We start from the raw sequence: 18,166 nt of genomic DNA on the forward strand, positions 1-18,166 counted from the left end.
GCTCAATATCAATGGGTCAGGATATGACTGTTCCCAGAAGTCATTTTGCCTTCACATTAATGAGATCACTTTTTATGAAACAGTGTGAAAAGTTACATCGGATGCATTTTCCTCTGTGAGAAATACAAGTGAAAGCATTGCTATTTGTCACTCATAGCACTGGCGATACGATGATAGTAGGAAGAGTTGCATCCACATTTCCCCTTCACTTTCCACCTCCACATTGGGGTAAATGTTTTTTTTCCCCCGCATCTTCCACCCTCACCAGATTTTATTTTTAACTCACTGACTTTCACTGTGTCTGTTTGGTTATTTCACGTGCTAACAACAGTTTGAAGCTGGCTGTTGCAAAGCTGCTACTAAAGCACTGCGGAGGAGTTGGTACCAACCCATTCAGCTTTTGGTTCCYGCTCAGAGGCGGTGAGGGAGAGGTGAAAGTGCTATAACCCATTACCCAGCCCCTGAGTCAGCCCAGGCCATTTTTTTGTTTGTTTTCTTTACAGCAATCTCTTGAGTGGTTGCAGAAATGCAAACAGAAAGCACTCCTGACAGATTGAAAACAATTAGGAACGTCTCAGAGTCAGTGGAGCAGAGATTTTGTTATGATAATAAAGAATGTTCTTTGCTGGTGTATTATTTTAAAAGGAGAAAATTAAAAAGAAATATATCATGAAGGAGCTGACAGTGCTCAAAACCCACATCCTGTTGTTATCCATGCGCCTGGTACTATATACCGCTGGCAGCTGTGAGATGAACTTTCCCATCAGGCCCCTTCCAAGCCCTTAACCCTGACCCAAAGGGACCTTCTTTCTCTCTTCTAAAGGGAAAGAGAGAAATCAATCTCCCTGCTGATTCAGCTGTGGGCCTCTTATGTCCAAAGAATATTAACACTGCAAAAAGAAGAGGAAAAAAAGTACAGATTGAGGTTTTTTTAATGATGTGGATCGGTGATATTTATGGACTACGGTTCCTATCCCTGGGACCCATTTGATGCAATCAAATAACTTTCATAAAGCATCAAAGACTCAGATTCTAAACTGAAAACCCGTGTTTGGTCTTAACTCCTTCCAGCATACTTAGAACTAATAATTTCCAAGACCAGATTAAAGTCACGGATACTACTACTCTTAGCTATTGCAAACTTCCTCCTGCAGGACTGCTTTACTTGGGAAACATAGACACTTTTCTCAGGCTTTTTAACAACTACCCACACGTCTTTTTAATTTCCTAAGACAAGACTAGTTCCTTTCAAGATGTTTCACTGGCTGCTATTACTGTCAAAACTTGCTTGCTCTCCCTCTTTTGCCTCTGCTTATAGGCTTCTAGGAATATATTAAGCTATATTTTTAAGAATTTTAAGGAAACACTGCCTTCCGCTTTTTCTTATCTGCCTTGCTTCACCAAAAAAAAAAAAAAGAAAGAAAAAAGAAAGACAGAGACTGAAAGAAAAAGAAAAAGAAAAAAACAAGAGAAAGAAAGAGACAAAGACAGAAAGAAAGAAAGAAAAAAGAGAGAAAGGCAGAAAGGAAAAGAAAGGAAAAGAAAGGAAAAGAAAGAATCCTACTACACTTCACCCTAATGCTCAAATCTGTTCAATCTTTGTAAAATGCTAACAGTGCCTCATTTAGAGGCAGGAGTAAAAAGTTCACCAGAAATGCCCCCATCTGGAAACATTTACTGGCTTAAGGTATCTCTGTCTTTTGCCATGTTTCTATGAAGTCGCATTTACAAGCTAAGCCAGTCTTTCTGCTCAGATAGTCAGGATATACAGGCAAAACAGACTTTAACCCGGAGCCTTGAGGATACTTGCAGTACCTTGTAAGGTGCCACTGTCACAAAAATCATGTTTGCACAGCACTGCCTGCAAGACTTGCTCTAAAAGAAGAGAGTGCAGCCATTTCAGGAGGTCTTGTACACCAGCCAAAGGTTTGTGTCTGATCCTGCACATTCAGAATGACTCCTCTGCAGTTATTGAGCACAGATTTCTGTGCTCTCTGTGGGGGTGCCTGAGGTTCCCCCTGGAAGAGCTGGGGCAGGTCCAGGCAGGGAAGCTGGAGGTGCCCGAATGAAGCCTGCTCTCTAGCGAGCGGTGGCCCAGGTGGTGGTCCTGATGGCTCCACAGCAGGTTAGCACACACTGGGCTGGCCCAGACGGGCAGCTCTAGGAGCCCTGCAGGCAGCCCTGAATGAGGTTCAGCAGGTCTGTGTTCACTGTCCCTGATGTCCCCACTCAGGTCTCTTGTCCCCGGCACGAGCCCAGTATAACTCACTTAACTTCAGCAGGATTTGTGTGGATTCCCACCAGTCTAACCATGTCCAAGCCATCGCTTTGTTTTGCAGACTCATGGCAAGTCTCATATGCTGTGTGTGCAGGTGTTGATATTCTCCTTTAACCAGCTATTTTACGGGACAGAAAGACAAGACTCCTGCGACACCTCCCTTGCCCATCGCTGTCTCAAAGAAATTCAGTTACCTGATATTTCAAAACCCAGACTCCACTTTGTCCTGCCCCTGGCCTGAGTCAGCTCCTTCAATGCAAGAGCTCCAAGAAGCAGAGGGAGTGAAAGCTCCCAGGGAAACGTGTGTGGAGCAGAAGGTGTTGGGAAGGCTCCAGCATCTCTCTAATGCTTTTGCCATGGCCTTGGACACGGAGGACCAGAGGGAGAAAGGGAAGGATGGAGAGAGCAAGGATGTTACTGCTTTGGACTGTGAGAAGACCTCTCTCTAGTACAAAATGCCAGAGCTGCCTCCTCTACAGTCTTTCAGGGACATTTCTGGTGACAGCAGAGGAGGTGTCTGGAGTTTCCAGGTCAGAAGCAAGCAACTCGGTTCAACAGTCTGGTTAAATCCAAAATTAATCCAGCTAATTCTTTGTTCCTGTGACAATAGAAGGATAGATAAATGCACTCTAAATGCAGTACATTTTGATGCTTTATTGTGCCTTTGGTATCTAACATGACGTATCCAAGTTGGAAAACTCTGACCTAAACATTTTCTCCATTTCATCTGTGAATGAACTCAGCAAAGGTTTTCCTGGCCTGAGGAGGAAGTGGTAAAATTTAATTCATTAATATCCCTGAAACACTTGGTGATGAAGCATTATGGAAGAGCTGAGTACTCAGAAATTGTGACTCAGCCTTTCCCCTCTCTCGTCCCACCCCCCAAAATTACAATCACGAACTGACTCAAAAAGTGCACATTTTTTAAAAAAAAGAAATAGTGATGGAGGAGAGAAGTATTTTATTGGATTTCTAGGTTTGAAGTCACTGTGTTCATCTTTCCAAGCTCTCCTCTGCCCCTGAGAGGGACAGCTCTCTGGTATTTTCTTCCTCTGTGCAAGAATGTAGACTTCACGATGACAAGATGTGACCTAGGAGGAGTGGCGTAGCTCAAATGACTTGGGAGGGCCCTTGGGGGCTGTGTGTCTCCTAAGGTGCTCCCTCTCACTGCAATGCAATGTTGCAACTTCTCTGTGATCCCTATGTGTGCCATGGACCACGGACGAGCTGTGCTGGCCGCAGGGGTCTCAGCACAGGAGGGAGGCCATGGGGCAGCATGAGATGTGGGCTGAGACCTACACCCTCTGAGCAATCACGGGACTCGAGGGGCCAGTGATTTAAATAAGCCTATCCGCTAAGGTGAGACTCCTGCCGCAGTCATGGAAGCTGGCGAGCCGCCAAGGATAAGGTGTTATCATCATTCTAATTAGCTGCTGAGTTACAATCAGTGATTTCATCATTTCATGGAGTGCACAAAGAGGACTCCAGGGGGAAGGAGCCTTAGCACAATGCACACTTTCAACATAAAAACCCGGCTGCCAGCATCACATCATCTTTTGGCTCGCGGACTTATACAGTGGAGGACAGGAATGTGCTGAAAAAGGAAAGCCCTCTATACTTCGGAGCAGCCCCTAAGGTTAGGGATGTGACAGAAGCTTTGAGGGGAAAGAAAATTTAAAAAGAGCAAGTTATTTGTGTAAAAAAGCAATAAAAAAACAAAAACCACCCCCAGAACAGAACCATGGGTAATCAACTAATTATGTGAATGCTTTTCTGTTGCCATCAGAGATAAGAGAACATATAAAGAGGACATGACTGCATATCACAAGCCTGATAAAAACGATTATAGGAAGAACTGGTTTCTGTAGGCTTCTTGTTTAGAGGGAGGAGATCTAGAACAGGGATTAAGGAGCTGGTGATAAAGGACAGTCTGGGAGCTGAAAGTTATAGCCATGCTGGGTCATGGCTTTTTGTGGTGACCCTAGGCCTCAAATGAACCTTGGCAAAACAAAGACTCTTGTCAAGGGCAGGCATGATGGTAACAGGGTCATAGCCTCACCTTGGATCAATGGTTTTCCACTTGCTGGTGTGTGCATTACTTCTGATGCATCTGTGAAGGGCAATTAAGAAAAGCCAGGCCATTCCTGATAGGTTTACAGTAGCATTCTCACCTGCACTGAAAACTGCTGAGGACTCCATGAATCAAAAGAAAAGTTTGAATGCCGATAATTGAGATAGATCACTCATATTAAAAATAACAAGGGATTTTTTGTCAGAGCTGTGATGAAACATTTTGGTGCAGGGAGCACAATCCTTTTCTCCCCAACACCCTCTCCTCAGCACCTGCTGGAGTAAGAGGAAATAAAAGATTGGGAGAACTCTTATGGTTGGTAAATATGAAATGTGAGAAAACTCTGACTGAACTAATCAGAAGTGATGAAATCTGCAGCTGGCCTCATCAGCAGTTTCCAGCCTGGTAGCTGGTGGCTACCACCGTGTCCTCAGATCTGCGGTCGTGAGGTGCATGTGCACCCACAGCTTTGGAAAGTGCTCGGGGACCTTTCTTCCCCTCTTGAGTACCTTCTTGCATTTCCCTCACTAAACCCATGGTTGGAAAATAAAAGGTTAACATAATTCATCTTCTAGAATGCCTGACTGTAAGAAAATTAGCTTTTCTGAAGGATGCAGTTATGGTGTCTTATCCTTCATTCTGTAGCCAGTGGAGCCTTTTAAGCCTGTGTGTTTTCCCTTCTTTTACACTTCAGAAATCCCAGTCAGTAGGTAGCCCTGGTGTACTGAGCTTCGCAAAGACACAGGTAGATACAACATCCACACCAAAGTCCACTGTTGCTCTGCTTCACAGTATCCAGAGACTAAAGGAATGGGTATCACCAGAAGCTGTTGTAACCATCACCAGTTGTTTAACACCAAGGGTACATGAAGCTCTAATGAAGTGCTTACAGTTGTCTCGGGGATAAAAAGCCTTCCTGTTATTATCAGTGAGGAAACTGAGGCACAGAGCAGCAAAGAGAGTTGCTCATGGCCACACAGACAGCAAGTGGCTGGACTCCAAGCTCCTCCACCAACTCACAGACCTGTGATCACCCCTCCAGGTCAAGCTGCCTGTAACCAGGAAAAAACAAGAAGCAGGTCTGCAATTCGGCAGCTTACATGACTATAAATATAGTTCAAGGTTGCGGTGATACAATAATAATCCACAGGAATGAAATCTGAGCCATTTATGTGTGTGTCTGTGTATTACCAGGACTGGGAGATGTGTTTATAACACTGCTCAGAGATTTCCTCTCTATTATACTTCGGAGCTAATGAGTACTGTGGTAAACGTTGCTGAAGACAAAATATTCTCTTCATGTGGCTGTGTCTTCCTGGTCCTCTCTCATCTTTCAAATGCATTTTTTTCTCTCCCTTACTGCCACTCGTTCTTCTCCCTGCCATCAAAATCCTTCTTCCTTCTATTTGTGGCTTCCTGCTGGCCTTAGACAATAGTAGCGGCCAGCCAGCAGATTTGCCCAGCTGGGAGCAGCGCAGTAAGACTCCTCTCTTGCAAAGCCAGTAGCACGATATGGAGAGGTAGGAGGCACATGTAAAGGAAGGAGAAAAGCTGAAGGCAGCAAATGGATAGGCTGGGTTCCAGAATGCTCCCTTGCAAGTCTCTGAAGTGGCCAAAATAACCATCAAACTCTAATCAAGAATATGGAGTAAAGCTGGCCACCCTTGTTTTCCCTCCTGCATGGTTTGGGAGTCACTGAGAACAGAGGTCACTAGCTCCTTCCTCTCATGCACATCCCTCCAGAGATGTCCTTCCTTCAGCCTTCTTTCTCTCACTCCCGGCTGCTGTGCTCTGCTAAAACCACAAGACACAGCCGGAATCACCGATAGGCTGCCCAGGCCAGCATGCCTCCCCCTTTTTCTATTGATCATAATCTCACCTCCTTGTGTTTTCAATGTATCCATCAATTCTCTTTCCCACAAACAAGTCAAAGCTTCACTTACATTCATTCACAGTTTTTGCATCACGAGCTTCTCCTGTGAATTCACTCCATGTGTTAGAGTGCAGGGTCATGTTTAATTTATGCCATTCAGCCTCTCCTTCAGGCCAGCCTCTGTGGGCAGCAGCCCCAGCTTTTCTATGCCACTGCCCCAGGACAAGGGCTTGGAAAGTAGACTCTACCCTCAGGAGCTCTCTTGGCTTCTTCCCCACTTGTTGGCTCAGGCTCCTTTTCCTCCCAGCCTACCAGCTGCTCCAGGAACGGCAGCTAAACCCGGGGCACCACAGGCAAGAACCCAAATTGGTTTGTGCACTTAGGCAACCAAAGTCTGCGCTAGTTTGGGGTGCTTTCATTTACTGAATGCCTGCGTGGCCTGACTTCTCAGAGGTGCTGAGCAACTCAAGTCAAAGTCAGTGGGTACCAAGGAGGCTCAGCATCCCTGAGCGTTATGACCGGGCATGTGCGAAACAGTAGCACTCCAACTGAGCGGACACTCTGGAAAGATTAGACAGTAGAGCCTTATTCAATTCCCAGCGGAACCAGCTGAAGTCTTTAGATGAAGGTCATAACTCGTCCCAGTCACTTCAAATGAGGAGCTCCTACAAGCACGGTTCGCACCGACTGGTTCAGATGCATCATTCCTCCTCTAATTACTGATTAAAAGGAGGAAACTGCCCATAAATCCTGTTATTGCATGGGCTAGATTCAAACCCCTATCAGTTCATATCTTTTTGCAACGATAAATCTTCTTCAATGACAGTAACTTTTTATCAGGAAATAACCATATATTCCTAATATCTGGCAGCTGGCCTAAGATTCATAGTTTATAAAACTGATGTTTTAAAATAAGCTATAAAGTTAATTATATATATTACTGTAAAACCACAGTGTTTAAAATGCAAGAATTGGACCATGAAATCATGAGACTGACTGAAATAATAAAAAAGCAAGAGATTTAAGAAAGAAAATAATAAAAAATCTAACATTTGTTCACTATCAGTTTCCTGAAGCTGTAATACACATTGAAGAAAAGCTCACGTTTTTTCTCCTACAACCACGATGGGGTCAAATATTTTTAAACAAGCTTGAAGTTTTTATTTTATCACTTTCTTTCAGGGACTGTCAGTTGACCAAACAAGTTAGTATCATTAGAACTGGCCATCATTAATAAATAAACTCACTGCAGAAACGAGATGAAGTTGGTCATTACGGAGTAAATCTTTTTGCTGATAATGACACTGACTATGGTGGAGCCATGCCAGAAGTCTGATGCCATTTGGGATAAGATTAGAGCATTATAGTGTCCCAAGGATACTAGCAGACATTTGAATAAGCTGTCATAGTTGGCAATAAAGCCAGACCAGCCCAATCCAATACATTCTTCAGCTGACGAAATGGACCAAAATGATACAATGGGATCTTCATGGGCATTAAAAGGAGTTGGAAAGGGTGAGGCGATTTGGCAGGTGTAGAAAATGAGATTGGGAAAACAAGATAAATATTTTCCCTGTGAATAATAGTCCACAAAATCTGCAAGTGAGACAATAAAACCTGGCTCGCTGGAATAACTCTGGTCTGTGAAAGAATGGCTCTGGCGAAGACGATGCAGCCTGGTAAGTGAGAGCATAGGAGCATCCCATACAGACCTGGCCGTGACTCGGCACCGTGCGAAGGCCAGCTGGCTTTGGGAACACCAGTGTCTGTCTGGTAGGAATTGCACAGCCCAAATCTTGTTCAGTTCTGGAAGTGGAATAGTACAGTCAACAGCTTCCAGTGGTTCCTCTGGGAAAGGCGAGCAGCTTCTGGCATTTGTACATGACATTCTCATTACAAAGGCTACTCATTTTTTGTAAATATTTTGGGTTGTACTCAGAACATCTACTCTAGGTGTCTAATATAGCACACTATCACTTTGGCATCTAAGGTCAAGAGAGGGACTCACATTGCTCACTATCTACATTGCCTGGCTCCTGAATGTTAATACATGATATGTTCATATGGTACATTCTGGCATCATGTCTGAGCTAAGAAACCCTGCAGAATTGGTCAGGTGGTGTTTGGGTGGTCCAGAACATGAATGGAGCAAGCTTAAAGCTGCCCAGAATATGCCCAGAAGTAACTGGGATATTTAAATAAGACGTCGACAACAACTGGTGTGCTTTCTTACTGTTGCTCTTCACTGATTGTACAGGGAGCTGGAATAAGCCAGCCCTGGGTAGCAGGTGGTTTGAATCACAACTAAGTGCCTCTTGCACTTGTCTGAAGATGGCCCTTTTATTACTTGCTTGTTATTGATTCTGGTTATTTTCATGTCAAAATTGATCTCCAAGACCCCATGGATCCCTGGTACAAGTGGCATCCAAAGATGGATGAAGAGCTGAAAAGTTTATACTGGCTGAGAGGAATACTGACTTGCATAACTGAAATTATGTCTATATAACCTTTTGTGCCTAAGTGACCTGGCTGAGGCTGGAAACGTTTCTAGAAAAATGCACGAAACAAATCTTTCCTCTAGACCTTGAGATGATGGTTGTGTAGCTCCCCTAAGGCTGCTGTAGCCCCATGAATGATGAAGGCTTTGGAAGCCCTTCTGGAAAGGCTGAAGCACAGGTAGAAGGTGAGTCTGGCCCAGGTCTATTTAGAAGAGATGTGCTCAGTCCCGAGCAAGCAGAGGCCCAGTCTCAAAGAAGGGAGCTCTCTCCTGCAAGGGCAGCTCTGCAGAGCCCCATGAATCTTCCTGCTCCACTGTGTAACAGCAGCACGCAGTCACCCTGGCAAAAGGAAGYATTTTGTCTCTGCAGAAAGCCTTTAAACCTATATTGGATATCTTTCCTGAAGATCACATGCATTTATGAATAAGTCTCTTACAGGAGGCACATAAAGGGAATGTCACTGCCTAGTCAACTGCAAAGGATCTGGGACTCCCTTGACTAATAAGGTATGGAAATATTTACTTTATCCATTGGATGGTGCCAGAGGATTTGAATATCCTGGATGTTAGGCCTTACTTAAACTGCATTATTTTTCTAAATAACTGGTAAGACAAGAGGGGAAAAAATGCTTATGAATGGCTCTGGTAGACACAAATGGTCCCTCCCGTGCATTTAAACAACATGAAGATTGTGACACAAACTGACGAAAGAAAGGAAATTTGCAGATATAGCTGTGCTGTTGAACCAACCCAAACGTGTCCTCTGCGATGCACAGCTGAAGGAGGTCACTTGCATATTTTGGTTCCCACAAACAACAAAACCACCCAATCCCCCCCACTCGAGACACCTAATGCCTATCGATGCACAAGCCGCAGTGTACCCATGCGTACATGGATGGGGTAGGTTCCCAGTCCCAGTGTGTGGTCCAAGCATGCCTTGCAGTGGGAGGAACAGCCTGGCTATCTGCTCCCACTGAGGGCTTACTGTTGAAAGGACGAATGTTGTTCAGGGTTTGGCAGTGGGATGGGCATGTGGCGCCTGGGGTCTGATTACTCCATGGAGGCCGTGAGAATCTTCTGGGTTTCAGGCCAGGACTTTCGCAGGGAGCTGATGGAACTGGGTGTATGACTCTATCCCTGAAGCTGCTCTGAACAATCCAACTGATGAATAAAATTTTGTCTTAAGTTGCAGCCTCGAGGACACCAGTATGGGCTCCTGGGAGCACTGGGTTTGAGTCAGATGTTCATTCTCAAGGTTCATTCCTTTCCTTTCTCTCAAGGAGACTGCTAAAAAGAAATCTCAGGGGTTGAGGGTAGTAATGCAGCTGCCTCTTCCCTCATTCTCCCTTATCTCTGCTCCCCTTCTAGAGCTTAGTTTTGGCAGAAGTGCCAGATTCACAGAATTACTTACATTTCTGCTGGGCTTAAAAGAAAAAAGACCATTACAGAAGTATATGCAGAGGGAGAGAAAAACCTCTCTAAATCAAATTACCTAGCGCTCACACTCATTCACAACCTGTATGGACATATTCTCTCTTCAGGCCAATCCAAACACATAAGAAACTCCACTCTTGTCAACAGTGTAACTGGAAGAACTGGGCTACATGGCATTTAAGGGGCAGTCTCTCGGAAATACAGGGTATTATTTTGATGATCACGCCAACCTAGAGCCCTTCTCATCTCTGGGGATTTCACTATATGTATTCAAAAACATCAGCATTTCTGTTACCTAAACATCTGCTCACAAGGGCACGCGCATCTGCCGCAAATCTTCCTTCTGAAATTTGCTGTGCAGTTTGTTCCTCTGCATATGGTTTTAATAATTGAAGAGCAGCTATGATCTCCTCAGCTGAGTGGCATTTGCAGCACATTTGTCCATATTGAGAACTACGGCTGCTTAATATTTGCAAACCAAGATAAACAGAAACAAAAGAAAGGAAAAACAATTTACAGCTTTCCAGTGCACACACGTACAGCAACATTTTTCTCTACCAGCAAATACATCAAGAACACATTAGGCCAAAAGTACCACATATAAGAAGTGCCAGGTCTTTGAAATAGTTTATTTTACAACCAATTAGACCAATCATCTGCAACCTAAAAATTCTCTAAGTTGGCAGTCACAGCAGGGAGGCTGGGACGTCTGCTAAAATGGCCTACCAAGACGTGGATGTAAACAAAATTGCTAAGTCTGTTTCTTTTACGCAGAAAAGGATAAGAGCTAGTTAATTTATGCACAAAACTCTGCTACTTTCTTTTTAAAAGAATCTACTCACCTGTATTTTTACATTATGTAGCTAGCTGATCGTTGTATTTTTGCATGCAGTGATAAGCTTGGGGAGGAAACTACCACCTATATGGCATGCTTGGCCTCTGCAGTTTTTCACATTTGCCCTGATATCGCTCGGAGATGTGGGAATGGAGCTGCCTTCTCTCAACGGCAGCAGAACTGCATTTCCAGGAAGCGCTCGCTGGAGCCCAGCTTGCTGCAGACAGTTGCAGAGAGGCCCCACAACCTGCAGCTCTTACACACCCTGAAAACGTTCCCACCCTCATGAACTCCTGCCTTTCATTATGGATTATTTATCATTTTTTATTTAGATTATGCTATCAGATAAGAAAGCCATTCACGAAGCAGCAGCCTCTCAGAAATTGTCCCTCCCTCACTACCTTACAGTCTCTCGTGAGGATGATGAAGGCAGACAGGCTGCGAAGGACAGCAGAGGCAGGACGAGGAGGAGACCACAGAGGCCGGCAAAGTGCGATGTGGTCTTGGCTGCCCCAGGGGTGTCAGTATCTGCCTGTGAGAGTTTTACAGAAGGTTTGAAGGTAAAGGGAGAAAATTAAGTTGTTGTTTGGACCATTTTAAAAGTTCCTCTCAAAAACTGCACAGAGACTTCCTTGAAATTCAATTAGTGGCAAAGGGGGTTGCCATCAGGTAGCAGTCAGGGCAGCAGGATCAGGGCAGGTGGGCACTGGCCAGAGACACCATGAAGTAAAGACAAGCAGCTTACAGGTGGTGTGAGAAGGGGGAGTCAATCATGGAGACTAAAAAGATGATGGTGTGGTCAAAGCAATGAGTGAGGAAAATTAGCTTTTTGACAGCACTTTGAATAAATGCATTTTCCTTCTGTTCACACTGCCTTTACCTTTGGAGGCTATCTAGAGATGACATTTTAAAGTGTACTTTCTGCACTCTCAAATTACCAGTGATGGATTGCTCCTTTCAGCTAAAACTGAGGTTTTAAACAAGATTTTTTACTTACACCGTTGCCAGCTTCTCAAATGCCTGCTCTCTAGGCCTATATATGAAGGCCTGGTCACAGGAATAGTCCCAATTTGGACTGGACTAAGAAATGCTCCCCAGCAGGACGTGGGTTGCATGATGAAGTTCTGACTTGTGAAGAAGAATTAAAAATGAAACTGTTCCCCAGGTGCTCATGGTATGACTCGCACTGGTTTTACCAGAAATTCTGACTATCCCAAGGACAAAAACATTATCAGGAATGCACATCTAGTATACATTAGTCACTGTTGGGCTAAACAGCAAAACATGCTGTGTATTTAATGAGTTATTCTCAATTTAAGGCCTATAAAGAATCTAGTTTTCCAACAGACCTTTTTTAATTTAGCCCCATTTGCTGAAGATTGCCCATTTAATGCAACACATCATTATGTTTTTATTGTTAGCTTTTTATGAACTGTACCAGATTAGCTGCAGAGAATTTACACTAGATGCCCTAATTAGACCTTTATATGTAGCCATAATTTTCTTTTCATGCATCCATAAAGACTGATAAATTTATCTGCAGGAACATGAACTCCATCATCTTCTCTCCCTCTTCACCACTCGCTCCTTGTTCTGATAAAGTCCTAATGAACCCACTTGCACAATTCCCTTCTGTTTTGTTTTCCTTTAAAGGCTAATTTCAACTAGACAATTCAACCAACTGCGATATTTTTCCATATATGATGCCAGAGAATAAGCAGCAAGCATGATCCTTTCTTATATGATTTAATCATTTCCATTCTGGGCAGAAACTGATCCATTGGCAATGGCAAACAAAGAGGTATGATCCATAAGATTTAACTTTGGATCATTCATTCAACAGAGAGGAAAAGCAGGGAATAATAAACAATAAACACCTCAGCTGCTAATTGTCAGTTAGCTACCAAAAATGTCAGAGTAGGAAGAGAATCTCTCCAAAAAAAAGCAGCAACAGAAAGACTTTTCTCATTTACATTTTTGAATATGACTCTCACACAGAAAGGCAGCACTCTTGAAAGATCCAGGCTCTGATTCAGCAAAGAACATTTCTATGCAGCAAAGTCTTAAAAACTTCCTTAAACATATGCTTGAAAGCTCTGCTAACTAGGAGTGATTTTAGGGAGAGGGATTGGATAGGGATGTTTTGCTTTGGATGGGATGCAAATCTACTCTCCCCGATTGCTGCAGGATCCCCACTGAGTATTTTCTGTCCTTCTCAAGACAGAAATCAGTAAAGACAAATAATATGATCTATTCATGAATGCTGGCACCCATTTGCAAACTGAAGACTGTAACTTTTGCTGAACTAAGTCTTTATCAATGGTTAGTCTTCCTGAATTCTGGCCCAGATTCAGCAGTCATAGGCGGGATTATTGATTGCATTCATGCCTGCAAAATGGCAAACGGTAGTTCTAAATACATGTACAATTTCCTTCTTGGGTATGGAAATGAGACAGTGCTATACTAGCAATATCAGCCATCAGCAACAGATGTGAAAACAGTGTACTTGTTAACTAAGTACTCAAGTCATATCAAGTAAAAATGTGGCTTCATGTTGTCAAACAAATGAAAAAGATACTAGCAGTCTCCAAACACGTAGTTTGTTTAAAAGACGAGACTACACCAAAGTGTATGCTGAAGCCCACTACACCAAATGCTAAGAAAAAAATGTAATTTAATGTATTCAGCAAAACACCTGGGGGGATTCACCTCATAATACTGAGAGAAAAGTTGAGGGCAGTTAGCAGACCATTCAAAGGGATGTTTATGTGATGGGAGATACTCTGTAGAATGCGACTTTGATTAGGAAGAGTTGTTTGGCATGATATACAGATTAAATTTTTTCAGGTGCTCAAGGAAAAAGGATAGCCTCCAGGACACAGCATGGGGGCGGAGGGTTAGAACTGTGGTTCACTCCACATGGGACCTGTGCACCAACAGGGGCACAAGGTATCCAGGAGGAAATTTCCCTCCTGTGAGTAGTAAAGGAGTTGTGTTACCTCCAGTGCTCTGACTGATTACAGTGTGCAGAGCAAGGCAGGATCAGGACCTTGTGCACCCTGGGACCTGAAAGTCCCACCAAAGAGCTCTCCTAATCTTAGTGTTCCTTGGCCTCCTCTTTTACCAGAAAAACTTATTTTTTGCCTGATTTTCTAAAGAAATGAAGCACATACAGTCATACTGTATGTGTATGTATATGTGCATACCTGTGTCTCCCTCACCCTAACTCCTAATTATTGCATTTGTTGGCCTATTTCAACCCAACATTGAAAGACAAATGAAATTGAAAATATTTGAGGTAACTATATGGCTAATGACAATAGGCACCCACGTAAAGGAGGCAGAAGCTTATTCATGCTCCCGCTGAGGCAAAGGTGCAAAATGACTGGTTTCTTGGTAGACATCAGCAAATCCACATGAGGCAACCAGGCCCCACCTGTTCACAACCCACAGAAAGATCAGATGTGGTTCAAGTGGGTGCTTCCCACCTACCAGCTGTGTCAGCATACATCCATCACTGCACGGCACCTCAAGACCCAAGTCCAGCCCAGAGTTGGGTACCTAAACGGGAGACACCCAACTGGCCTCTAGACCTGAGTTGTGCACATCGGTTGAGGGGCAGGAGGTGTCCTTCCTCGCACCTCTCTGCTGACCCCAGGCCAGAGGAGAAGGAGATGACTTGTGCCACCCAGGGCTCTCCTCCATCGCTGTGTGTCTTCAGGCACTCATTTACAGCAGAGCTGCTTTTGCCCTGTGCTAAGCAACCAGACACTCAACCGTTAGCAACACAGCAAAATTTAAACATCCCAAATGTTGTAATTCTGGATTAAACAGTCTTGCCTTCCTGCTTATTTTCTTCTGCTAATTTTTATCCAAAATATCAAAGGTAAAAGGAAATAAAGACAAAGAAGGGGATGAGAGGAGAAAACACATAGTTCAAACTCCCCCTAGATACAGTTGTTCCAAGAATCTAACAAATTTTACACCAGGCACCAGTGTTGCCAACTTCATTTAATTAGGGGCTATATAGATAAACCCATCAAATTAAGTAATCAGGGACACAGTTTGGATCCTGGATTAAGCCAGTATCTTTTGATTACACAGGGGGAAAGAATATTAGGCCTTTGGAAGAGCTATAGCCCACGTGTGATTTTTCACATTATTACTGGCAAGCACCCAAGACATGTTTTTACAAATGTGTGGCTCACCAAATAAATCTGAAAGGCCTGTAGAGCTATCAGAGAGGGAAATGCTCCTTATCCCTGTCTTATGAGTAACTCTGAAGGGAGGCTGCTCAAGTGAGGATATTTTTCCAGCAAATAAAAGACAGAAGACTTTCTAGTGGTGCTCGTGTGAATGGCAGAAATGCCAGATCTACCATGTGTTCTGCAAAAACACTGGCATCGCAGCGAATGGCATCATCTACCAGGTGCTGGCACTGTGTGTGTCTACAGGGCTCTCAGAGGGAGCAAGTTTATTATCCCTGTAATCATCTGCCTCTGTTTAAACCCAGAAACCGAAAAATGATGCTTTAACGAAGAACAGTTACTGTTGCCCTCAAAGGCCGGTATTGCTTTCTGCCACCTGACACACCAGAACAYGACCAGCCCCATCCATGTCCCACATGAACTCTTTGTCTTGTGGTCTCTTTTGGGCTGACCACAGACTTCTAGAGGTAGGAGTCCAAAGGGAAATATTCAGCTCACAGCCTCAGCTAGAACTAAGCCACATAAATGTGAATCACTGCATCCTACAGTAGCGATTTACACTATGCCTGTTTCCCCAGACAGCCCTACTGCCTAACTGGTAATGAATTATGCTACCTAACAGTAGTATTTACACAGTCTTTAAGAAATGACCTAATTCTGAAAGGTACAGGTGGGGTTTCTTGGGAAGCACCAAAGATCCAGGAGTTCAGCAACATCCCCAAAGTGACTGAACATTCATAGGATTCGACCTTTCGGCCAAGTCTAAGTCACAGTCAACTCAAGTATTCTCCATGCATACCAAAAAGCATCATGATTCATATTTAGGGATTGGGACCTGCTCAATGCCTTTGCTTCTCAGACGGAACAAAAAAGGGTGTTTCACACATTTTTAAAGCAGGATCTGCCCTCCACTTTTTACAGTTTTTAAACTTTTTTTTTGCTTTAATTCTCTAAAGATCTTTATGTCAGAAATCATTCAACAGAATTGGCCTAAGCATCCACGGTATCCCCAGTGTAATAACACCACTCCCCAAGCATTCAAAAATCATGAGTCAGATGTCCCCCTCCAAAAGAAAAAAATCATACAATTGGCTTAAAAACACACACATAAAAATGTAATCARTTCCGAATATGGTTTTGTATTTCTTAGGATATAATCAGGGTCATGTTTCAAACATTATTCTGACACCAAAAGCACTAGAAATTTTATTTGTTTTTTAAATCAGACCAGAGAGATTCTCACATAACCCATTGTTTCTAGGAGCCGGGATTTAAGCAAAATAGCAAACACTGGCTCATGGTAAAATCACAGAGCTGGCAACACTGCTATTATGATACTTTTCTCCTACCATTAAAATCCTGGAAGGAACAGGAAAATACTGAGATGTTCAAAAGGATCTAAACAAACTCTTTTTGCATAGAAAGCACCTTTTCCTTAAACTCTGTAATGTGCAGTAAATTTGATACAGATCAGACTCTTTTTATTCAACCAACACTGCTGACCACTTCAGTCACCTACAGCAAGAGCTGCCCTGGAGACCTCTTTTTGTGAGGCCTTAAAGGCCCTTCCCCTGCAGCTGTCACTGGGATGCCAGGGCATTCAAGGCCCAAGCCCAAGACACTGGGATAAATCCCAAGTCGAAGACATGCCATGTCACTCGAGAAGGAGGAGGCAAGGCTGGCTTCCTGAATTCACACTAGCTCTGAAGAGGTGCTCAAAAAAGAGCAATAAGATAGCAAAAGAAGTCTTGATGTTGTTTCTTAGGGTGACTACTCCTTTGCACAGAAATTTAGGAAAGGCAGGGTTTGGGGTGACAGAGAAGGGGTGTTTATAACAGGCAGATAATAAGTACCTAATTTAGGTGATCAGGTACCAGCTCATAAATAGCCACAGGTTATACAGGAACAGGCAGCGAGCTTGCTACCTATCCTGCTCCTCTTGGAGATTACCACTCCAGCTGTGGGAATGGCTTACTAACACAGGATTTGGCTCCTGAACCACTGGAGTCTAGGGCATTGCCTAGTGCATCTGGGCAAATCAATCCCTACAGGGGCCTCCAGTCCCTATGGCAGCTCAGACTGTGGGCTCCAGGTCACGTCTCCATGAAGGCGGTCTCCAGCGGTTCTTACCTGCAGTGGTAAGGGGCTCCGTACCATGCCCAACAGCCACTTCCTGTCCCTTTGGCCAGCAGAGAGCTTGTCTGGCCATGCCTGTAGCATGCTGAACCACTAGGCAAGCTCAGGCAGGTGAGATCCCACATGCTTTGAATGATATATACTGGCTGGGTCCAAGCCTTATATACGGGCTTGCTGTCAGTATGGAGAGTAAAGCTCAAGGGTTGCCTCAGAGCCTATTTGATCTATACTACAGAAATACCCCAATAGCTTTTACATCTCATTTACTTCTATGCTATCTTAAATGCTCTTATTTGTTTTTCTCCTCCTCTGGCAAACACTGAGGGGCAGGACATATTTCACCTATTTATAGAGCTCTAGGAAGGAGCTATTCACCCTAGACTCTTTTTTTATTTAATGGAAAAGAGTAAGCATTTCTACGGTACAATTTATCTGAACTATTCTGGATGTTCTTAGATCAAATACTACCAAAGATGTGCTTATTTTTCTCCAAGGACCATATGGGTATCCAGGGTGACCAGCTCTGCTGTAGATGCCTGAGATGTTTTGGTGGAGGGCACTGGAGGACTCAATAGCTTCATGTGCAGTAAGATCTCCTTATTGAAGCCAAATTTCCTGTGAGATTTTATGATATGATTGGCACCTGCCTCATTACGGAACAACGAGAGATCACGGTTTCCCACATCATTCAAACTCCACAGTCACTCCCTAACTGTAGCAAAAACCAAGCCTGTAGCCACCAACAAAGCACATTTTACATCCAGCTCAGATATAAACTGTTTCTGTGCTCAAGAAAACAGCACTATGCCTAAAATGTCATTGACAGCGTCATAT

The sequence above is a fragment of the Apteryx rowi genome, unplaced genomic scaffold, assembly GCF_003343035.1.
Source record: "Apteryx rowi isolate R43461 unplaced genomic scaffold, aptRow1 scaffold_294, whole genome shotgun sequence".
Classification (NCBI taxonomy): domain Eukaryota; kingdom Metazoa; phylum Chordata; class Aves; order Apterygiformes; family Apterygidae; genus Apteryx; species Apteryx rowi.